Genomic DNA, 25979 nt, shown 5'->3' on the forward strand with positions numbered 1-25979 from the left:
TTCAGTACAAAGTTGTATTAATTTCGTTACTCCATTCAGTTAGAGCATTTCATATCTTATCAAAAGCTTGTAGCCTTTGTCACCCTTCTTTCGTCCACCTTTTAGTGATTTAATCTTGCGGATAAGGCACTCGTACTTTTCTTTGCCCATGAAGACGCAGTTATAATTGGGGTTTCTCCATTCCACTCCAAGATGTTCGTAGAACTTCATTGATTCAACCTTAGCTGCACTGCTGACAACCAGCTTTATAACAAGACAATAATTAGCTGGCGAAAATTACGTACATGGTGGTGCCTGGTACCATCCAGCAGGGGCCAGTGATGAAACACCTTCACTACTGGATGCGCTTTGTTAAATTGTATGGTAAGCTTTCACTGATCATTTTGGTGATGGTATATTAGCACTAGGGAGGTTTTATCTTCCCTAAGCACCCACTATAACATACATATATTCTTAGTGGGACATCCAGAAATGTTACTTGGAATATACATAGTGAATAAAATCCCCTGCTGTGAAAATGATAAAGCTGTTAATTTTTCTGTTTGTGCTATACACTTCCGTCGTGCGCGAGCACAGTTGCCTACATACTATTAATTTAAACTGAAATGTTTGTTACAATCTGTCGGATTCAAACAAATCAACTAACTATTTGCTACACCCATTTTAATATGTTGCACACATTAAGTCCCACCTCTTCTTAGTTGTTTCTTTAATGGTACAGTCAGATCGGGTTATTCTACGACTTCATGGACCCAAACTTTGTATATGAGAGAGAATTTTAATTCACGACATTTATTACACGTATTTAAGTGTAAAGCGAATTTAATAAGAGATCAGGAGGCTTACAAGTACTGACTATCTGCAACACCTGAAGCTCACCCACAGACTCTGTCACATCACTTTGCTCAAGCTCAGTGGGCGAGAAGTCCCCGTACCGTCTAGTATTGAATGCTAAATGATTTGATTTTTTTGAACAAGCACTTGTTTACGTGTTAAAGGCCCAAGTTATCGGTGTGTTCCCCATCACGCAGTAAATGGATTTCCATCCGCCTCTATGTTCTTCTTGAAAATTTTTTGAGCATGTCCAGTATTACAGTGCGAAATGCATCCTCAAAAGCGTTCCGCTTTTCTTAGTTTGGATCACAACGACGTGCAGATACGTACTCCTCAATGACTCCCCAGAACACAGTGTCAGCTGTGATGGCCATTTCAAGGGAGCTGGTGTTTCAGATGAACCACGACCTACCCACCGCCCTGGAAAGTGTTCATTTAGGAACCCGCGTACTGCAAGAGCGTAGTGCGGAGGCGCTCCGTCTTGCACCTGCCATGTGCGTTCTGTGACGTCCCTTTCCTCAAGCTGACGTGTTAACCACGTTTGTAACATGTGTAAACAATTTACGCCATTTACAATCCCTTCAAAATTTACTGTCCAAGCCGATGTTGTAATGACATCGCTGCCTATATCACTACGTGAGGCTGGTTACTCTCTAATTCAACATTGTAATGAGGATTCCAGCACGTGAGCTGCGATAAATGGCACATTCATTAGAAAACATAACCTTGATACGGCTCATTGCATTCGGAAATTGAGTTAACAAAACACGGCGTATTAAAACGCGCTCATTCCGGTTTGTATCCGATAACTCCGTTACGAACGTCGGTCAAAAGGTCTGACCTCACGATCCTTTTTCATGTGTCTCACATTGTTGTTCTCGGTATACCGAAATCAGAAGCACGGTTACGTGTCGACTTCTTAGGGGGTTGTTCACTCAAATGACTTCTTAAGTAGTAGAACCTAGTACGTTGTCCTCGATGGTGAGTGTTCATCGGAGGTGAGGGTATCGTCTGGAGTGCCCCAGGGAAGTGTGGTAGGTGCGCTGTTGTTTTCTATCTACATAAATGATCTTTTCGATAGAGTGGATAGCAATGTGCGGCTGTTTGCTGTTGATGCTGTGGTGTACGGGAAGGTATCGTCGTTGAGTGACTATAGGAGGATACAAGATGACTTGGACAGGATTTGTGATTGGTGTAAAGAATGGCAGCTAACTCTAAATATAGATAAATGTAAATTAATGCAGATGAATAGGAAAAAGAATCCCGTAATGTTTGAATATTCCTTTAGTAGTGTAGCGCTTGACACAGTCACATCGATTAAATATTTGGGCGTAACATTGCAGAGCGATATGAAGTGGGACAAGCATGTAATGGCAGTTGTGGGGAAGGCGGATAGTCGTCTTCGGTTCATTGGTAGAATCTTGGGAAGATGTGGTTCATCTGTAAAGGAGACCGCTTATAAAACACTAATACGACCTATTCTTGAGTACTGCTCGAGCGTTTGGGATCCCTATCAGGTCAGATTGAGGGAGGACATAGAAGCAATCCAGAGGCGGGCTACTAGATTTGTTACTGGTCGGTTTGATCATCACGCGAGTGTTACGGATATGCTTCAGGAATTCGGGTGGGAGTCTAAAGAGGAAAGGAGGCGTTCTTTTCGTGAATCGCTACTGAGGAAAATTAGAGAACCAGCATTTGAGGCTGACTGCAGTACAATTTTACTGCCGCCAACTTACATTTCGCGGAAAGACCACAAAGATAAGATAATAGAGATTAGGGTTCGTACAGAGGCATATAGGCAGTCATTTTTCCCTCGTTCTGTTTGGGAGTGGAACAGGGAGAGAAGAGGCTAGTTGTGGTACGAGGTACCCTCCGCCACACACTGTATGGTGGATTGCGGAGTATGTATGTAGATGTAGATGTAAATGAAATCAGAGACTCAGTTACATGTTTATTCTTTATCTTCTCCCTTCCACTCTGCACCCTGTCTTTAACACTGCCAAAAGCGCAAGCACGTCTTTGACAATCCACAAGTGTTGTCTTTCGCCGTGGAATCTCATTAAATCTTTCCTGGAATGCTGCGATAATCCGTCTCATTGTCTGGCCCGTGTGTTGTCGTTCGTGCGCCCACACAACTGTCACTAAGCCTTCCTCAACTGATTAACTATAGCCGCGCACATCAGTCTATAAATTAAAACTCGAATGCAACTGTGAAAACATGTAAACATGAATTGGAACAACAGATCCCAAAACGTGATACGAAGTAACATATCTACCATACTCGGGTTACAGCGGTACGGCGACTTCTCGCCTACCCTGTACACGATACGGCGCAAGTAACAAGCGTCACTTGGAAAGCTAATCGGTGCGATGGAATACCTGCTAAGCTGATCGTCCAGTACGGTAGGAAACGTGGTGACACACACTGGAAAGGTACGTGGCGCAGCTGTTTAATGGAGAGGGTGCGTCGCCCAGAGCTGTGGTGCCAATGCTCGGTTAATTATCTGTGGACCCGGCGGCGGTGCAGCGGTGATTAGAGGCTAACAACACATCCCCGAGGAAGCGCTACATCGACACGGCGCGAACAAAAGGCCGTCACGGGCGGACCCCGACATGCGCGCTCAATAATGCACGAGACTGTGCGCTCCACGCTCTGGCTGACCGCCGCCGCGGCAGCGGCTCGCCGTGACCAGCCGAGGGTCGTCAGGGGAAGAGCCGCTGCGACTGGAAGACGATGAGAGCGGTCAACACCTACCTGCTGCAAGGTGAAAACTGAAAAATTATATAGATCGTGTTTCTTATGCTAAGAACACTTATACTGAATTCAGCTAACTGAAGAAATCATCGGAGAAGGGAATTCCCTAGAATGAAACATTGAAGCTCAGTAGTTACGTATTTCTTACCTTTGAGCGTAAGCAACTATACAAGATGTACGAGGGTAGTTTGAAAAGTCTGTGGAAAAACCTAGAAAACTATTTGTTTCGTAAACAACTCTCCTTACTTCTCGACATAGTATCCTTGGAAAGATGTGCACTTGGTCCATCAGTCCTCCAGCTGTTTCATCCCATCGGAAATATAGGTTCTGCCAAACTCTGAAAAATGCTCGTTGACTGCAACTATCACTTCACCACTTGATGAAAATTTCTTCCCAGCAAACCAAACTTTCGGATTAGGCAGCAGGAAGAAGTCAGTTGAGGCTAAGTCTGGTGAATGGGGTGAATGAGGAACCAATTGAAACGTCCCCTTAGAACAATTATACATGACTGTGCTTAAACTGACACACAATATTTTTAGCGCAACGCAATCTGACTTTCAATAATTCCTACAAAAGAATGGCCCTGACTAACATTAACCTATACCTTTCACAAATCACTTACCTCACAAAAATCTTCGTTACTCGAACTACTGCAATACAGCGAGCGCCACTACTGCCAGCTAAATAAAAGATTCAAACTACGGAAGGCACTAACTACTGATAGGCATAGTTAGCAAATGAAAGATTTTGATAGAGAGCAAACAATGTATTTACCTCAATAGTGTTCAAAAGTCATAATGTATATAGCAGTTCATGATATCCAGTGTTACAAATTTCAAAACTCCGCCATCTCTCTCCCCATATCCACCACTGCTGGCGGATCACCTCCAACTGCGCAACGCTACGTGCTGTTCACAGCCAACTGCCCAACACTACAATGGCGAATATTACAACAATGCAAACCAGCCACAGACTGCACACAGCACAGCCAGTGATTTTCATAAAGAGCGCTACGTGGCGTTAGCAATAAAAAAAACTAGGCAGCATACTTACATAGCCCCCATGCTCCCCACAAAAAATTTTACAAATTGTTTTGGGCAGTGGCCAATACAGATTTGAAAAAATTTTTCATAGTTACAATAACAAAGATATCAAATGCACACACTTATTGATACAATGTTGGTCAAAAGCTAAAATTTTCTCACAGTCCATAAAGACAGTCCCGATCGTTCATCACAGTAAAATCGCAGTGTTTTTCTCGAAGTCTGAGCAGTAAAAGAAAATGCACACGGAAGTAGTGGATTTCCATGCCGTCTTGAAGAAGTAGTGTTGTCCTTCCAACAGAAAGACAGTGCTGACTCTTGACATGCAGGTAGGTAATGGGCCACAACAGAGCAAACCCACAGCAGAGTCAGTCGAAGTTTTGAAGAATATTGGTAGGTAGGTCATCACAGAGGAAGGGATGTAGTCCTGGTAGAGAGTATGGTATTGGTGGGCCACCAGAGGTGCAGACCCACTGTAGTCCTGGTAGAGATTGTGGTATTGGTGGGCCACCAGAGGTGCAGACCCACTGCAGTCCTTGTAGAAATAATGGTACTGGTGAGTCAGTCCATAACCACCACTTGTGCACTCACACAGTTTTTGGAATTGTCCTTAGAACCAGCAATGCTGTTATCCAGTCCCTTGCTGAATTATTAACACACGTGCAAACACTAACAGTCCCTACTTCTCACATATTGTCCATATACTATGACCAACAGAAATGTGTGCAGTGAAATCGAACTTACAAGTTAATAATATGATGAACTGGTGTCAATTACAATTTTATACAATAAGAAAGGTACAAAATACATCATTAAAGAACATAACAATACAGATAACATTTGTAGTAATAGGGGCTTTACAAAAGAATCGAAATAACATATACATCAGTGTTACAATAATTATTACATAAGTAAATACATAAAAGATCAGAATAACTTTTGAAACATCAACTTCACATATGAGCAACAAAACAGAACAGTAAATAACATAGTATTATAAAAATTCTACAATGTAACTCATATCAGCTAAACACATAAAGACAGGAAAAACACAAATAAACAAGAGTACACAAACACATAGCAGAATAACACAAGAGGAAAGGACAGGGTTTGTTTTCAGTGTAACATTTGGTACTGCAGTCCAACCTAAAACTTCATTCCATAGATCTTTCGTCTTATTTCAACATTTGTTTCCACCAAAAAAATTCTATCCAAGCATGATTTCTGTATTTATATGTTCACAGATTTCTTACCTCATTATTTATTTTCCATTATCTTACCTCATCATTTATTTCCAAGAAAATCCTACGTAAACCTGTTGCCCCTAAACCCTACTTTTTTGCTCATATCCTCTTTCAAAATACTTTTTTTTGGCCAAACCATTTTCTTATAGCTTCTCAATGCATTTCTTCCAATTCATCGCAACTCGTTCTCTCATATAGCCTACCCCATCTTAAGCTAACTTAAATCTACTGAGCTCAGATGCTAAACTAAGGAACGAGGCAATGCAGCAGCACAAAACAATTAACACAAACAGCAATGATAAAAATACAAATGGCAAAGCAAGCAGCATAAATTATCAAAGCAAATGCAATATTACAGCTAATATAAGGCAATGCGCAGCAAACAAGAAAAATAAATCAGTAGTAAAACTAGATTAACAGACTAATACAAAGTGAAATTTAATAACACTATGCCTGGCAAACAGCAGCAGCAAATGCAATAACTTATATCTAATCATGAAAAAGCTCAAGCAGAAAAAATATTACAGTAAACATGGCCATGTCTAATACCTATGTCACATCTTAACACTAGAGTGATGCATCACTCTAACTTGTTCTAGCAGACAAGTTACCAAGTCACTGACAAAAATTATGTATGCAATTCCTGTGAAGTGGAAATGTCTTTTTGTGCTCCCTCATTTTTTTTGGAGTACATCCATCATAAAGTTATTTTTTACTGGATCTGTAGGCATAAAATATTTATATTAGTACATCTATAAAATTTTATTTTAACCAATGCTGCAGTGCAGCTAGGAACTAGATATTAAACAAAATAGGCAAAGCAAGGCGTGAAACGTCATTCACTAGCCATATGGCATTTCATAATGCAGTAAACAATCTTTCAACTAGCAAGACAATAGACATGAAATGTTTCTCATCATTTCATTTCAGTAAATATCATAAATTAAGAACTCTACAGTCTAATCATGTTTTCAAGTTTGAGGGTGTCGTATTTACGATGCTTTCTACAAAGGATTTTTTTCTTTACCTGTGCCTCTGAAAAGGCACACACTAATGGCTTTTTCTCCAGGCGTCTGACACAGCTGGCTGCTCAAGACGCATTACATCAAGGTCACTTGGCTTTCGTACCGAAATATTTACGACACCAGTTTGCACTACTGTGACAGTCTCATATTAAAATTTCACGGTTCGAGAATTTGCGTTGCAAATCTGTAGAAACAAAATCCTATAAATATAACAATGTCCAAAAAAATTTCGTTGGCATTGTAATACACTCACGCATTTACATACATTTCATACCTCTTAAAGTACGATTCTTGGTTTCCAAATACCTTTTCCACAAATCAGAGTCCCTAACCACTACTCATTATTCCTTACCTTATTATACATATACATATCGTCGACACTTCTACAATATTTCATCATAACTGATATGTAGCATAATCAAATTCCTCCTATAGCATCAGCTTATGGATCATAAACATACATCAACAGCATAATACACATCATCGTCGTAATAATGTCATAACACCCCAGTCAAATCTCAAAAACGTCGTAGCTTTCTGCAATAATTTTAAAATTAAAAAAAATTCTCTGCTCATTTCAATAGCGTCATCTACCTCAAACGTACTTTAAAATCATGATCCCTTACCAAATACATCATTCAAAGCTCTCATAGTATCACAATGGTTCTGAAAAAATATGAACAGTTTACAAAGTACAGACAAAATACAGTTTCATAAGTGTGACGTTATCCAACTGTGTAATTACGTAAACATTTGTCACTGATGTAGTAAAAAAAAAAAAAAAAAGTTTGTCTCTCAGTTAAATGATCAGATAGCTGTGTAATTTATGTGTTAGAGAAATATGGTACCGATGTGTAAAGTTGTATAAGCAAATACCATATTAGCTAGGGCTCCTTGTGTTTGCCAGACACATGGTACACAATGTAGGCGTGTACCCCCTGAGGATTAATGTAATTATACCCTCAGGTGTTACAGATTACAGCAATGGAATGAAATGTATCACGGAAAACCTTTGTATCATTGTACTTCAAAAATCTTTAAAAATAAATGTTTTAAGTAGAAAATTAATCACTCAAATATGTGTACTGTAGCACTAAACTGTTCGTCTTGTTGTAAGATAATCTCTGTGGAAGTGTCGTAGTTATCGTCCTCCGAAAGCTACGTTCTGCAGAAGTCAATGTACTTACCTCATGATACACAAAAGTGAAATGCTTTGCGTATAGATATCTTAGTTATTACACTTATTGCCGTGATGAAAAAGTACTGGTGCTGTAACGTATTGTTGTGCTACGGAAAAGACTGCCTCATTGTAGCTATACCACAAAGTTACTACTAAAACATGTTTTACTTTCCAGAATAATACAGAAAAACTGTGCAGATTTAAAACAGAAACACTGCAAAAGCAACATTGTAAATTGTCACTCATTAGTAGCGTCGTGATAAAATCGTGTAGCTGTCACATAAACTAACCACTGTCTCATCTGGTATCTCACAGAAAGTACTTTAAATCCAGAAAGTATTTTCAAGTAAACCAAAATGTTGCATTAAAATCTCATTAGCAGTACCAGTATATGTTCTAAGTATGTGAGCCTTATAGTCATTACGTAATCGTGCAACTAACAAGCAAGAATGCACACACACAATAACACTGTGTCGTCTGTTCACTATAACAATGCATTTGTAATTGCTGTTTAAATAAGTTCTCTTGGTTCTTGATTGGATATTTAACTTCAAACATTGTTGCATGGTAACAGTTTCTAAGTCTGACAATGCATACTAGAATTGTGAAGTGAAAAGTTTTATGGCAAAGACAAAGTTAAAAAGCAGATTAACTTTCAATAAACGGTTTTACATGTGCAATGTGGTGTAAACCTTTACTCTTCCTAGTATGCAGAGTTTCAACTTCAACGTAATTAACATGTGATATACGTCGGATTCTGTAAGGTCAGTTGTAAACTAGAAAGAATTTGTGACTCAAGTGTTTCTTCTTATGTGACAATGAATGAGCTTTAATGAGAACTTTCTGACCAATATATAATTTCTTCGCATTTGCTTTACCGTGTAGTTTTCTCCTTTTGTCTGCTGCAGATTTTATATTTGTAATAGCCAAATCAATTATGTCTTTGTGTCGAAGTTTACGTGTATTCGGGAAAGGTACAAGCTCTCTGATTCTGTTCGGTGGTTCTTCATTCTTCAGTACAAGAGTAGGTGGTAAAGCAGTGGAGTCATGAGGCATTTCATTCAGCACATTTTGAAATAAGTGTAAATATCTGTCCCAATGCTGATGCTTTCTGTGACAATAAAGTCTACAAAGCTTATTGATTTCTTTCATAATCCGTTCGGAGGGGTTACAATGTGGTGAGTACAACGAAATAAAAACAGGTCTGATTTTATGATTCCGAAGCATGCGTGACCAAACAGCAGATCTGAAATGCGGTCCGTTATCTGAAATGACTTTACTAACGTGTCCAACTTCACGTAAGAAATTTTTAACAAAGGCGATGGATACAGCCCGTCCAGTGGCTTTACGTAACGGTGTGAAAGAAACAAATTTTGAAGTAAGTTCAACAGCGACTAGAACGTACGAAAATCCATTAGATGTTCTGACAAGCGGTCCCAAGAGATCAACAGCAGCAAATTCTTTTAATTTAGAAGGAATGATAGGAAACAGCGGAGCACGATGAGAGATAGTAGATGGTTTCGCCTTTTGACAAAGTTTACAAATAGACAAGACTCTTCGAATTCTCTTTTCCATATTGTTAAAATAACAAGTCGTTCGAAGAATATGATAACGTTTTCGTGGACCAAAATGTACGTAGCTGAAATGAATGTACCAAATGAGCTTATTAACAAAATCTTCTGGAATGCAAACTACCCATAGCTTGTCATCAACAGTGCAGCGTTTGAAGAGTATGTTGTTTCTAACCAGGTAATAATGCCGAATCTGAGTGTGTGTCTTTTCATGCCATTTACTTTTGATGTCTTTCCAAATCGGATCTTTATCTTGTTCATGAGCAATGTCCTTTAAAGATGTGGTGATGAAGTTTTCAAAGGCGACTTTCTGAATGTAAATAATACTGAAATTTTTCTCGAGGTTGCCTTCTGTGTTACTTTTCTCAAGCCCAGCCGGTGCGCGTGACAGTGCGTCCGCAACAATGTTCTCCTTGCCGGGAATGTAGAATATTGTGAAGTGGAATTCTTGCAGAAACAATGTCCAACGTTTTAACCTGTCATGATTTAATTTTGAAGACATAAGAAATTGTAATGCACGATGATCACTGTATACTTTTACGTGCTTACCAGAAAGAAAGAAACGGAATTTGTTAAATGCCCAAACGATAGCTAAAGCTTCTAATTCAGTAACGGAATAATTTTTTTCAGATTTTGTTAGCACTCGGCTAGAAAAAGCAATGGTTTTCTGAACGGTAGTGTCATTTTCTATGGCTTCTTGAAATAAATGGGCACCAAGACCGACTTTAGAAGAGTCCGTGCTAAGGCAAAAATCTTGTGACAGATCTGGATAAGCTAGTATTGGCGCGTTAAGTAGCGATTCTTTCAAAGAATTGAATTCCAACTGTGCTTGTTCGTCCCAGTTCCAAATAGTATTTTTTCCAGTGAGCGAACAAAGTTTTGGTGTAACAAGAATTTGCATATTCAGAAAACGACCGTAAAAATTTACGAGACCTAGGAAACTGCGGACTTGTTTTTTTTTTGTGGATGGAACTGGAATGGCTCTGATTGCTTCTATTTTTTCTGGATCCGGCTGAATGCCTTCAGAAGAAATAATATGTCCCAAAAACTTCACCTTTGTCCTACCGAATTCAGACTTTTCCAAGTTAACTGTAATTCCAGATTCTGCAAAAATACGTAACAAACTGTTGAGGATGCGATTGTGTTGTTCCCATGAGGCTTCTGCTATCAGAATATCGTCCACATATAAGGTGATGTGACGTTTTAAGAACTCAGGTAATATGGAATTTAGCCCGCGAATGAATTCTGCCAAAGAAATGTTCAAACCAAAAGGAAGTTTCCGAAACTGATAACAAACGCCGAAAGAAAGGAAAGCTGTGTATTTTCTACATTCTAGATGAAGTTCGATCTGATAAAAGCTGGATCTGAAACCAATAGAAGACAACACTTTTACACCATTAAAATTTTGAAGAAGTTCTTCTAACGTTTGCGGCCTGTCTGTTTCAGGAATGATGATAGTATTTATTTGTCTCGAATCTAAGACAAGCCTGATCGATCCATTTTTCTTGTCAATAACATGTAATGGATTGTTGTATGAGCTTACTGCAGGCTCAATAATGCCCTCGTCAAGCATAGATTGTATTTATGTTCTAACACAGTCCCTATAATGTGCTGGAATTACGTATGGTCTAACACAAAATTTAGTATGCTCACGAACACGAAATTGGTATTGAAATCCCTTGATAGTTCCTGTTTCGTGAGTAAAAACTGTGGAATGTGCTTGTAAAATCTCAAAAAGGTCTTGCCTATCAGTGTCATTACAATTCTCAATTGTTTGAATTTTATTCTGAATTAACTCATTAGTTTCAAACATGCCATCGATATCATCCCTGTCAGCACTTGCAGAGTGATTGTTAGTGTCTAGTTCTGTAGAAAATTCCGTACTGTTGTCTAACAGAAGGTAAAGCCGATTTATTTCCTCGTCATGGTTTGAGAGCCAATCTTCAAATTTCAAAGCTATTGACCAAACTTCTTTCTCTAAACTTATTTCAGCATCGTGAAAGTTTAAGATTACTTTGTATTCATTCAAAAAGTCTGCTCCCAATATAATTTCCGTCGACAATAATGGAACAATAAGAAAGCTCATAGAGAAGCTGTGGCTTTGACTAAAGAATTCTAAGTTGGTTTGTTGGCTTACATCTACATTTTTTCCAAAGATTGCACCTTGTAATTTAATCTTACGTAACGGAAGTGTGGGACAATCGTTCGAGTTATTGCATTTGCTAAAAGCTGTTTCACTAATTACTGAAATGGGACTGCCAGAGTCAAGTACTGCCGTTAATTTTACGTCATTTACAGTAATGTGAATCACAGGATATGCAATGTTGTTATGTTTTACGTCGTGCTCCTGGAGTAAGATGTCCCTAATGTCTTCCATTCTTACGTAATTACTAGCTACGGCAGCTCCGTCGTCTGTTTCAGAAGTACGTTTTGTGGCTGCCAGCGGTATGAGTCATTGCCTATTGTCTCTTTGTTGGCGCGCGTCGTTATTGGGATTTGGAGACCTAACTTCTACAAATTCACCTTGTCGAGAGGGCCCTGCTCTGTTTGAATCTCGCCAGTTCTGATGCAATTTAGGTCTGTCGTTATGATCATATCGTCTGTCGTCATGTCGGTAGATTCCATAGTTTCTTTCTTGTCGGTCACGTGGTGGAGAATTTCTCCCTGAATCGTAACTGCGCGCTGAACTGTTGCGTCTGAAGTTATTCTGTCTCCCTTGATAATAATTGTTTTAATTCCCATATTGTCTGTTTCTATGGTTGTCTCTGTGATAGTCACTACCGCGGAGAGGTGATCTTTCCCTGTAATTATTACTACTCTGCCAACTGTTGTCATATGGGTGGTGTCTGTTTTGGTCACGATTTACGTTGTAAGAATAGCCTTGTTGTGTATTACTTCTGTCATCGCGGAATTGTGACAGATGTGACCCGTAATTGTTGTGTTCCTGTTTTCGCGTTCTGCGATTGTCAGTGTCAATTTCTAATTCTTGTAACAGCCCCTGAAAAGCTCCAATGTCGTCTTTGCAACGTCCTGCGAAAATAGTATGTCGTAAATGTTCAGGTAATTTGATTAAGCAAATGCGGATGAATTCTGAGGAGCTGTATGGGTTTGACAGGTACTGGTTCTTGTGCAACATGTCTTCAAAATATTTCACAAGACTGGAAAATTCAGATTGATCGAGATGCTTCATCATTATGATGCTATGTTTTACTCGGTCTTGTGTAGCTTGAGACCAATATGCTGAGAGGAAGGCATGATAAAATTCTCCTTCACTGTGACAATCGTGAATGACCGATCGCATTCTTACAGCTGGTTCATTCTCTAAGTAGCCACACATAAATTCTAATCTGTGCTGCAATGACCAGTTGGGAGGAAAACAATGAGAGAATTGATGAAGCCATGCTTGTGGATGAATGTCATTGCCGGAATTCTTAAATGTTTTGAGTTTACGTGTAGTAATAAACAGCTTATAGTCAAATTCATCATGTCGGCGAGTCGCATGTCGGTCATTGTTACGTCGTTTCGGCGGTTCCATTTCAAAATTCGGTGCACCTTGCCAATTTCTTTCATAATTTCTGAAATGTCCTGTGTTATTATTTTGTGGTTGTTCCGTATTTCTATGTCCCTCTTCCCGTACTGGAGCGCGAGTGTCCTCTGAAATATGTAATTCTTGTATTACTTGTGCCAACTGATCTTGTACTTCCCGGATTTCTCTTTTGTACTGTGTATTGATTTGATTTTGATTTTGTTTGAATTTTCTAATTTGTTCATACTCTTCAGTGTCCGTGAAGGCTACAGGTATTGTGTCATTCAGATCATCATCTACCTTTGTAGATAAGTTAGTGAACTGATCTGAAAGGTAGGCTACTTTATCCGATAGTGAAATTATTTCCTCTGTGTGTTTTTCTGAACCAAGTTTCAGAGTGTCCATTTGTGTTGAAATCGTATCTACTGTGTCCTTTAAGTTTTCCTGAGTTTTTGCAAGTTGCGTAACCGAATCGGTAGATGCAACTGAGTCAATTTTAGCTTGCAAGGTGTCGTGATTTTCATGAACAATAGTTTGCAGTTCTTTTATGGCTGCTTCGTGATTCTGTAATGCATTTTCATGACGCGAAAAGATAGGTTGTAAATGCTCACAAATTTGTGTTTTTACGTCATTACAGACTTTTTGACATTTCGATTCGATGTTATGTAACTCAGTAGTTAAATCTTCACGTGTTTGTTCAAGCGTGGTGTCTAACTTTTGAAGATTTTGTTCCATTGTGTCTAACTTTTTAAGATTTTGTTCCACTGTGTCTAACTTTTGAAGATTTTGTTCCATTGTGTCTAACTGTTGCTGTGTTTGTCTCTGATTTTGTTTCATTTGTTGCATTAATTGCAATAATAATGTATTTGTGTCTGGAATCTGTTCCTCTATGCATTTCGACAATGAATTTGCACCGGCAACATTCACATTTTGACAAGCGGAAAATTTGTCTTGACTCATTTGAGAAAACGGTGAGAACCCAAAACCTGAGTCTACAGTATTTGCAATATTGTGTTCTGTCATTCCTGATTCCTGAGGCGAGCTGTTGCCGACCGATCGATCGATAATGCTTCCCTGTTCACTACCTGTTTCACTGTCTACACCATTATTTGACGCCCGCTCCATTTCCCTATGCACAGTTACCAAATTACTACTTTGAATGTCTGTTAATTCATTACACGTGGTACTGGTAAGCTACGCTCGTCGTCACTATTATTTCTCAGTTTACTTTGGAGCCTAGTGTTACATTTTTCACACGCCATTTTTGTCACAATATTTCACACGATAACACAGAAAAGCACAATTTGAAGAGCAAAAATAAGAAAACACATTAACATAGCACTGAAAATAATATCTAGTTAATTGCAAGCGCAGCTGTGAAATACTTGGTGCAAATTTACGTGCGTGCCACACCTTCTTTACTGTACAACAATGAAAGACTGCAACTACAAAGGAGATTCCCCCTACAATTACGCGCTAGCAATAAACAAAATCTACACTAATCACACAAACTACTAGAAAAAATCAGAAGATTCCAGTGAGGTATCCTCGGCTAAGGGTCGACGTATGAAACGTCCCCTTAGAACAATTATACATGACTGTGCTTAAACTGACACACAATATTTTTAGCGCAACGCAATCTGACTTTCAATAATCCCTACAAAAGAATGGCCCTGACTAACATTAACCTATACCTTTCACAAATCACTTACCTCACAAAAATCTTCGTTACTCGAACTACTGCAATACAGCGAGCGCCACTACTGCCAGCTAAATAAAAGATTCAAACTATGGAAGGCACTAACTACTGATAGGCATAGTTAGCAAATGAAAGATTTTGATAGAGAGCAAACAATGTATTTACCTCAATAGTGTTCAAAAGTCATAATGTATATAGCAGTTCATGATATCCAGTGTTACAAATTTCAAAACTCCGCCATCTCTCTTCCCATATCCACCACTGCTGGCGGATCACCTCCAACTGCGCAACGCTACGTGCTGTTCACAGCCAACTGCCCAACACTACAATGGCGAATATTACAACAATGCAAACCAGCCACAGACTGCACACAGCACAGCCAGTGATTTTCATAAAGAACGCTACGTGGCGTTAGCAATAAAAAAAACTAGACAGCCTACTTACACAATTGAAAGCTGAAGTCATGCACCTTCAACACTATTAATCACTGATGTGTGGGCTCGTGCCTTATCTTGGTAAAAGTGCACTTCTTTGCGTGTCAACGTTGGTCTTTTTCCCCCCAACACCAGTTTCAGACGATCCAACAATAAAATAAAATTGGATCCCGTTATGGTTCTACCTTTTTCCGAGTAATCTGTGGGGATTATTCCATGTAAATCTCAAAAAACGGTGGTCATCCGCTTTCCGGCTCACAAAGTATCCTTGCCTTTGTCGATACACTCTCACTAGCTTCTTCCCAGTGTTTTGATCGTTATTTTGACTCTGGTGTTAACGATAGGTCCAAGTTTCATCAACAGTCGCAAATCGGCACAAAATGTCTTTAGAACTGAGATTAAGCATCGACAGATGTTACGATGAAATATTGCGCTGAATGCACTTTTGGTCGACTTAAACAATCGTGGCACCCACCTTCCACACAATTTCTTCATAACCAATTCTCCGTGCAACAATCGTGGCACCCACCTTCCACACAATTTCTTCATAACCAATTCTCCGTGCAGGGTATTACGCCCTCGATCAGCTGAGATGTCTACAGTCTCAGCAGTCTCTCGAATTTTTACTCGGCGCTCTTCCATTACCGTATGATGGATTTTGTTAACGGTTACCCTTGTGGGTGACCTCAATTGGACGACCGGACTGTTCTTCCATTCTGGTTCTTGTGCGACCATTTTTAAATTCATTAATGTAAAAGTAAATGGTCTTCGATGATGGTGCAGAGTCCACGCCAACTTCATCCAATTCTCTTCTGATTTCTGAGGCAGTCCAACACTTCAAATGAAAATGTTTAATAAAAGCACTATTTTAAATCGCAGTGGATGTACTGACGACCTCAGGGGTGGTTTCTGTAATGAAGTGTACGCTGTACTTTGTTGAAATTCCTAATACGATCCTTGGAATAATCATGCTAACCAACCCTGAAGGCGCAACGGAAATGTACGTTGATGGTGCAGAGGAACTACACAAAAAATTCCAGTCCTATCAGGTATATAGTACTGCCTGTGGTAACTGTGCAGAAGCAAATCCCAAAAGTACAAATTTCTACACTACTACTCTCTGGCCTCATCACTTTGCTCATCCTGGTGGGCAAGATGTCCCCATACCGTGTAGTATCGAATGCTAATTGGTTTAATTTATTTTAGCACAAGTACTTACTTACGTATTGAGTGTCCAAATTACATTAACGCACCGGTTACACACACATATCACAGACGCCGCAAAAAAAAGCAGGATTTTACAAGATACGATCTCGCTTCTCCACATTCTTCTGTGATGGGGACAGGCGGCCAGTTTCGCGCGTTGGATTTCCGAGAACATCACGGAACTATCCGAAGTGTGCCCATCTCCCTCCTGGTGACGCTGCGATGGAGGGTCACACCTGTCTCCAGTTGCGACATGGTCACAGCAGAAGTCCACAGTGGCCGGGTAATATGTACATGTACATGCATACGGGCTACAAATAACAGATGATTCGCAATACGACGGCTGTAGTGTTAGTTGCACGTTAAACCACTGTGCGAAGTGTATGACCGCTCAACTTTGGTAGTCAATAGTTGTGTCATTACTAGTTGGGTGAGACCGTCCACCACGGCAGGTTCGTACCAAATCGGTTTTTAACTTCCCCGAGGCCTAAAACCGCATAAAAACCAACAGTAAATCGATTTTTAACTGTTCTGACACATGAAGAAGACATATTCAATACCCTGCCCACCGTTGTCCGCCACAAGCCGAATCGAGAAACTGCATAGTCCAGAACGTATTGTAGTGTCCAAGGGGTCAGGCTCAGGAAGCGTTGCGCAACACACGCCTTCAGTTTGGCTACGTTTGTAATCAGAGGACTGAGCACAGCACCTTTCAGATAAATCCACAGCCAGAAGACACATGGGTCAAGTCAGGTGATCAGGACGTCCGGGCTGTAGTGAACTGACTGCAGACAATTCTATCATTTCCAAAATGCCTCTGCTGCGGCTGCTTCACTGGCAGGGAAATATGTGGAGGAGTGCCATCTTGCCTACAACTAATCCTTCGTACACGACCACGCTGTTGAAGGTTTGGAATGATGTTTATTGGACAGAAGGCTCTCTTAGTGTATTTTCTGTTTTCCATATTCTGCTTTTCTGTGTATTGACATTTCCTTGGAGATGGATGTGGGCTTCATTTGTCCAAGTCCCATGGTCGTTCATTTACACGAAATAAAAGAAATTCTAGAGAAATTGTTTGTCTCACTGTCAGGTCGGCATGAAGCAACTCCTGAACATCGGTAACCTTGAATGGATAGGAACGAAGGATGTTTCGTAGAATTTTGTGCACCGCGCTCACAGGCATGTCCCAAGTTTGGGCAATTTCCTATGCACCGCCAGTTTGCACACAACTGCTCGACTGCTCTTGCCATGCTGTGGTCACGTTCTGAACTAACGTTGGATCAATTATGTTCTTCCTTCTGCCACAAGAACCTGTCTTTTCGAATTTCGAAATCATTTTCTACAGACCCTTCGCAGACATCAGACCACCGCCTTTTTACATAATCTTAAGCGTCCATAACTTCCGTAGAGCTGCTTGGACGCTGTCATCGTTCTTCTAAAAGAGCCTCACCAGCAGCGCGTGACCCTGCATCGAGACAATCGTGCCGGACGTCTCAGATTACGTTCAAATTTGACCTCATTCCCAACAGTAGTTCGTTTTCACAGCGATTAGAAACTGGAACTCATATTTGTTGAAGTTATGGACCACAATATTTTATTCCAAGTAATTAATTTCGGTTTACGAGGATCATCTCCAGACTACAATACAAACAATTTTCGATTCACATCGAGCCAATGTATGTAAATACGGTTCACTGAAAGTAACAAACCAAAGAATTGCAGCCAGAATGACTTCTGATCCATCTAGTCATGAAGTTTTAATTTGCTCCTTTGTTGCTTCAGAAACAATGTAAGCAGGCGGATTGTGGACCTGGTGCTGCGGAAACAAATTATGAACGGCAATGTACACAATTTTTTAGAGAACATGTGAGAACCTATGTGTTATGTTTTTTTTAAGTATTTGTAATACTCTTGATTCTCACATACCGTTTTCTGTGCGTTGTGGTTTCTGCTTTTAAGGTTGCATTTTGAAGTTCTAATAACGAGATGATCGACATGCCTCGCAGTTAATGCTATATGCACTGTGAGGCGCAAATGCGGATGATATTGTCTGAACAAAGTCTCAGGTACATCAGTTATCCAGCGACATTTCGAAACGATACAACATGGATTTGCAGACACAATAAGATGCTCTGGAGAAAAAATTTACAGTGCTCACGTTGTACGCAGTAGACGGTACGAGGCACGCGCATGACATCTTCCAAACGAGACAGCTGGCTGACACACAGGTCAGGGTGTACATAGGAGCACACTTTGAGATATGCTGACTGCCGCCACTACTCTGCCACAGTAACGTAACCTGCCATGTTCAAAAGTATCGGAATAATGTCCAAAGGTATCCATACAACCTGAATTTTGCTCTACGTTCGAAAGTTTTCGGAGCGATTTGTTGAATATCTTCGTAATGCTGCATTATTTATCGTAATCAATGAGTATACTATGGATATATATTAGTTATATATTTTATGCTTAACAAAATAATGCTTGAAACTCTATAAACTATACTATGGATATATATTAGTTACATATTTTATGCTTAACAAAATAATGCTTGATATCTCTATAAACTATTGTGGAATGCACGGGACGGCTTTTGCTGATTTCGAAGTAGCATTTGACTGTCAGCTTGGCTTAATATGACACACGTCATAAAGGCATTGGCAATACTAAATGCGGTGACAGAGTGTTTTCCTTGTCCTCATAAATGTTGCGTTGCTGTGACGCAATATGACGTGCATGCCAGTGAGTCACTGGCAAGTCTGAACTCCCTGACGATGTGTTTCTCCCGGTTCTAGCTTGTCTGAAATTAACAAGACTGTGGAATAAGAAATTCCCCCAATGCAGACATCAGCAACTGATGATGCAGCTGGGAGGGGAGTTATAAAATTGTGAGGAGATACTCGTGGGAAATTACGTTGCTGAACAATCACAACTTTCATGTAAATTCTTTTTCTTTGTTTAGATTAGATTAGATTAATACTTGTTCCATAGATCATGAATACGACACTTCGTAATGATGTGGAACGTGTCAGGTTAATAAAAGGTGTCTATACAAGATATTAGATTACAGAAAATATTACATGACACTTTATATATTTTTTTGTAGGGTTGCGAAAATTACCCACTTACTATATTCAAAAATTCATCTAATGAGTAGAAGGAATTGCCATTAAGATATTCTTTTAATTTCCTTTTAAATGCTATATGGCTATCTGTCAGACTTTTGATGCTATTAGGTAAGTGACCAAAGACTTTTGTGGCAGCATAATTTACCCCCTTCTGAGCCAAAGTTAGATTTAACCTTGATTAGTGAAGATCATCCTTCCCCCTAGTGTTGTAGCCATGTACACTGCTATTACTTTTGAATCCGTTCAGATTGCTAATAACAAATTTCATAATTGAACATATATATTCTGAGGTTACAGTGAAGATCCCTAGCTCTTTCAATAAGTGTCTGCAGGATGATCTTGGATGAGCTCCAGCAATTATTTTGATTACACACTTTTGTGCAATGAACACTCTTTTACTCAATGATGAGTTACCCCAGAATATGACGCCATACGAAAGCAGAGAATGAAAATAGGCGTGGTAAGCTAATTTAATGAGATGTATATCGCCAAAATTTGCAATGACCCTAATAGCATACGTAGCTGAACTCAAACGTTTCAGCAGATCCTCAGTGCATTTTTTCCAGTTCAACCCGTCATCAATGCATACACCTAGAAATTTTGAATATTCTACCTTAGCTACCGATTTCTGATCGAAGTCTGTATTTATTAATGGTGTTATTCCGTTTACTGTGTGGAACTGTATATACTGTGTTTTGTCAAAGTTTAATGACAGCCCATTAGCAGAGAACCACTTAATGATTTTCTGAAAAACATCCTTTACAATTTCACCAGTTAATTCTTGGCTGTTGGGTGTGATACCTATACTTGTATCACCGGCAAAAAGTACCAGCTTTGAATCTTCGTGAATATAGAATGGCAAGTCATTAATATATATTATGAACAGCAGAGGACCCAAGACCAAACCTTGCGGCACCCCATTCTTGATTATTCCCCAGTTTGATAGATCATCAGTTTTTTGCATATTATGTGAACTGCTTATTTCAACTTTCTGCACACTTCCAGTTAGGTATGATTTAAACTATTTGAGCACTGTCCAATTCATACTGCAGTACGTGAGCCTACCTAGAAGTATTTCATGATTTACACAATCAAAAGCCTTTGATAGATCACAAAAAATCTGAACAGGTGGCTTCTGGTTACTCAGAGCATTTAATATTTCATTAGTGAAAGTATATATACCATTTTCCGTTGAAAAACCCTTCTGGAAACCAAACTGACATTTTGTTAAAACTTTATTTTTTCAAATGTGTGAAGATACTGTACAATACATTACTTTTTCAAGAATTTTGGGTAAGGCAGTCGGAAGAGAGATTGGGCAGTAGTTGTTGACATCAGGCGTATCCCCTTTTTTATGCAGTGGTTTAACAAGGGCATACTTCTGTCTATCTGGGAAAATACCCTGCTTCGGAGAGCTATTACATGTGTGGCTAAGAATCCCATTTGTCAATTCCATGTGAGCTTTTATTCTTGAGAGAGTTTATTATCTTCCTAATTTCAGAAGGAGAGGTGGGTGGAATTTCGATTGTATGAAATGGTGTGGGTGAGGCCTCTTCCATTAACTGTCTTGCTTCTTCTAATGAATTTTCTCTGCAACATTAAAAAAATTATTATTCAAAATGTTTTTGACTTCCGGCTTGTTGTTTATCAAGTTTCCATTCGCTTTGATGGTGATGCCATCATCCTGTACTCTTGGTTGCCCTGTCTCCCTTGTAATAATATTCCAAATTGTTTTGATTTTTTTTATCACAGGTATTAATCTCAGACATGATGCACATGCTTCTGGACTTTTTAATAACCTTTCTTAATGCAGCACAGGAGTTTTTATAATATTTGGCTGTTTCTGGGTCATTACTCTTTCTTGTTGTTAGATACAGTTCCCTTTTGTGGTTACAAGATATTTTTATTCCTTTAGTAAGCCAAGGTATTTTGGATGGTTTCTCATAATTAGATTTAACTACTTTCTTGGGGAAACAGTTTTCAAATTCTCTTACAAGTGTATCATGAAATAAGCTATATTTTGTACACTTCATCCCAGTCTAACTGCTAAAGATTTCCTCTGAAATTTCTATTTGTTAGTCATTAATTGAACACACAACTTTGGAGGGTAGTTTTGAATTACGGAATGGAGCTATGCCATATACTGTAACTAGCTGAGCATCATGATCAGAAAGGCCATTCACAACAGGAGAAGAATTTATGTTTTTAGACCTATCTTGGTCTATAAAAGTGTTATCTATCAAAGTGTTGCTGTTCTTTATTATCCGAGTAGGAAAATTAATGACAGATGTCAAATTGAAAGAACTGAGCAAGACTTCCAGGTCATTCTTTCTATTACACTCTTTCAGTGAATCAACACTGAAGTCCCCACAAATAATAATTTGCTTTCCCCTATCTGACAGATAGCACAACAAGGTATCCAAGTTTTCCAGGAATAAATTAAATTTTCCTGAAGGGGACCTATATACTGTTACAATTTTAAAAGAGCCCTCCTTCAATTTATGTTGACAGGCACATGCTTCTATATGTTGCTCTAGACAAAACTTTTTTGTATCTATTCTTTCTACACAGTCATAATTTTTGACATACACTCCTGGAAATGGAAAAAAGAACACATTGACACCAGTGTGTCAGACCCACCATACTTGCTCCGGACACTGCGAGAGGGCTGTACAAGCAATGATCACACGCACGGCACAGCGGACACACCAGGAACCGCGGTGTTGGCCGTCGAATGGCGCTACCTGCGCAGCATTTGTGCACCGCCGCCGTCAGTGTCAGCCAGTTTGCCGTGGCATACGGAGCTCCATCGCAGTCTTTAACACTGGTAGCATGCCGCGACAGCGTGGACGTGAACATTATGTGTAGTTGACGGACTTTGAGCGAGGGCGTATAGTGGGCATGCGGGAGGCCGGGTGGACGTACCGCCGAATTGCTCAACACGTGGGGCGTGAGGTCTCCACAGTACATCGATGTTGTCGCCAGTGGTCGGCGGAAGGTACACGTGCCCGTCGACCTGGGACCGGACCGCAGCGACGCACGGATGCACGCCAAGACCGTAGGATCCTACGCAGTGCCGTAGGGGACCGCACTGCCACTTCCCAGCAAATTAGGGACACTGTTGCTCCTGGGGTATCGGCGAGGACCATTCGCAACCCTCTCCATGAAGCTGGGCTACGGTCCCGCACACCGTTAGGCCGTCTTCCGCTCACGCCCCAACATCGTGCAGCCCGCCTCCAGTGGTGTCGCGACAGGCGTGAATGGAGGGACGAATGGAGGCGTGTCGTCTTCAGCGATGAGAGTCGTTTCTGCCTTGGTGCCAATGATAGTCGTATGCGTGTTTGGCGCCGTGCAGGTGAGCGCCACAATCAGGACTGCATACGACCGAGGCACAAAGGGCCAACACCCGGCATCATGGTGTGGGGAGCGATCTCCTACACTGGCTGTACACCACTGGTGATCGTCGAGGGGACACTGAATAGTGCACGGTACATCCAAACCGTCATCGAACCCATCGTTCTACCATTCCTAGACCGGCAAGGGAACTTGCTGTTCCAACAGGACAATGCACGTCCGCATGTATCTCGTGCCACCCAACGTGCTCTAGAAGGTGTAAGTCAACTACCCTGGCCAGCAAGATCTCCGGATCTGTCCCCCATTGAGCATGTTTGGGACTGGATGAAGCGTCGTCTCACGCGGTCTGCACGTCCAGCATGAACGCTGGTCCAACTGAGGCGCCAGGTGGAAATGGCATGGCAAGCCGTTCCACAGGACTACATCCAGCATCTCTCCGATCGTCTCCATGGGAGAATAGCAGCCTGCATTGCTGCGAAAGGTGGATATACTGTACTAGTGCCGACATTGTGCATGCTCTGTTGCCTGTGTCTATGTGCCTGTGGTTCTGTCAATGTGATCATGTGATGTATCTGACCCCAGGAATGTGTCAATAAAGTTTCCCCTTCCTGGGACAATGAATTCACGGTGTTCTTATTTCAATTTCCAGGAGTGTATATGGCAACTCCTCCTCTCACCTTATTCTCTCTACTCATATGTGCAGGTAGTTTATAATCACTGATATTTACCTTTTCCATATCAGACACGACCATCAACTCTTCAAAAGGTGAAAGTCATTACTTTTAAAAATGTAATGTTTACACCTACTTATTATTTGCTGTAAGCAAGACTTGCTTTTATTTACTCATTGTAGCAAACCCTGTACTGACTGGCATCTTTAGTATCAAACTGCAGCAATGGTTGAAGAACAGCAGTGGCTGCCATCAGAATAATCAATCGTGAAGAAAACTAGACTCTTGCAACAACTTTAAAAAATGTAGGTCTCAAATATACGTTACTGTTAGCAATTTTCCCTCTTTCAACTGCTTATGATTCTTCCTGAAAGTTTCTGCCTATGTAGATCGTTCGCAAAGAACCTTTAATTTTTTCTTTTCTACTTCAGGCATTTGTTATACATGTTTCTGCCTGTTCATACCTTGTCGTATCTGTGAATGCAATTACAGTGTCTTTCCTAACGCATAATTTTTCTCAATCACTGCTGCATACTGTACAACTAGGTGGAGACAGAGCAACGACTGTCGAAAATACAGCCGATCGACTACATAGTGAAGTAATCGAGCAGTGGATAATCTGCAACGGTTGTAGGACTAGCATCCAATCAACGTAGAAGGCTAAACATCATGACTAATATCGTTACCGACAGTAAGACATTTTTGTATTAATAACATTGGGTGAACCATCACCAAAATGCTTTAATTGGATGATCTGGTATGGGTTGCTGTCGGCTGCACATGTATCAGTCATATACGTACAGGTATGATACGTAACAGTGTTGACATTAAAGAGCCTAACATTTCTTGGATGCCTGACGTATCTCGATATAAAGAATGCTAGTTTAATGTCATGTCAAGTTAGTGATGAATGATACCTAACTAATGTTACTGGTAAGTCGTCAAAGGAACTTGAAAGTTTTCAAGAGAGAGATTCAAGTTTGGTGCTGAAAGAAATAGTTCAACTACATGTTAATGCTAACAAAATAAAAGATTTGTTACAGGACTGAGTACAAAATTGTCCAAAGTGCTACGAGATAAAGATTTAGTCATAAACGTTAAGACCAAGGATAATGCTTGAATCAGATCGTCAGTCTTAGCCAGAATAAAAAAAAAGAGAAGCATAGAGGGCACATGTCTAATTTTTGATTATATCCACACAAATTCAACTTCGCTAACATGCTATTTCCTTCAGAGGAAAAACGTGAGCACATTATTGAAAAACATAACAAAAACATATCTGTAAATGTCTATGACAGCCAATATTGAAGTAATGAATGGATGATTGTGGAAGACAAGAGAGTTGAAATAGAATTCTGATCTGTACCGCAGCATATCACAAAGCAGCATTGCGAGAAACATTATAAATCTATCAATATTGCTGGTTGTTAATATAGACAAACGTCATTTTCACTGCATAAAAAGCTTGTATAAAGTAGCATTAATGCTTGTCGTAGTTCATTTGCAGTATGTGACCGCTGCCTGCTGTATTTTTATCCACAAGGAAAATTAGTTGCACATGGAAAAAGTGAAATTATATCACCATTGTCACATATTCTATACACCAACGTGTATAGTGGTTTCATTGCCAGTTCCCCCAGTAATCTTAAAAATTCTGTCCCTTCTGCCTTATTTGATCTTACTCTTTCCACCTATCCGCTCTCTCCTCTGCATTTAACAGTGGAATTAATACTGCACTCCTAGTGTTACAGCCCTTATCTTTAATTTCACTGAAGGTTGCCTTGACTTTTCTCTATGATGAGTCAGTCCTTCCGATAATAATTTCTTTACAGATTCCTTAACGCTTTTCATTCAGCAATATCGCCTTAGCTTTTCTGCACTTCCTATTTATTTCATTCTTAAGTGACTTGTATTTCTGTGTTCCTGAACACCCCTCAACATTTTTGTACTTCCTTCCTTCGTTGATCAGCTGAAGTATTTCGTCTGTTATCTGTGTGTTCCCCACATTTACCTTCCTTCTACCTGCCTTTTTCTCTCCGGAATCTGTGATTGTTCTTTTTAGAGACTTCCATTCCTCTTTAACTGAACTGCCTATTGAGATATTCATCATCACAGTATCTTCAGCCCCAGAGAACTTGAAGCGTATCTCTTCATTTCTTAGTACTTACGTATCTATTTTATTTGATTATTGATTCTTCCTGACTTGTTCCTTGAACTTCAGCCTACTCTTCATCATTGCTAAATTTTGCTCTGAGTCTATTTCTGCTCCCGGTACGCCTTACAGCGGAGTCTGCGATTTCAAAATCTCT

The sequence above is a fragment of the Schistocerca americana genome, chromosome 1 (assembly GCF_021461395.2).
Source record: "Schistocerca americana isolate TAMUIC-IGC-003095 chromosome 1, iqSchAmer2.1, whole genome shotgun sequence".
NCBI lineage: Eukaryota > Metazoa > Arthropoda > Insecta > Orthoptera > Acrididae > Schistocerca > Schistocerca americana.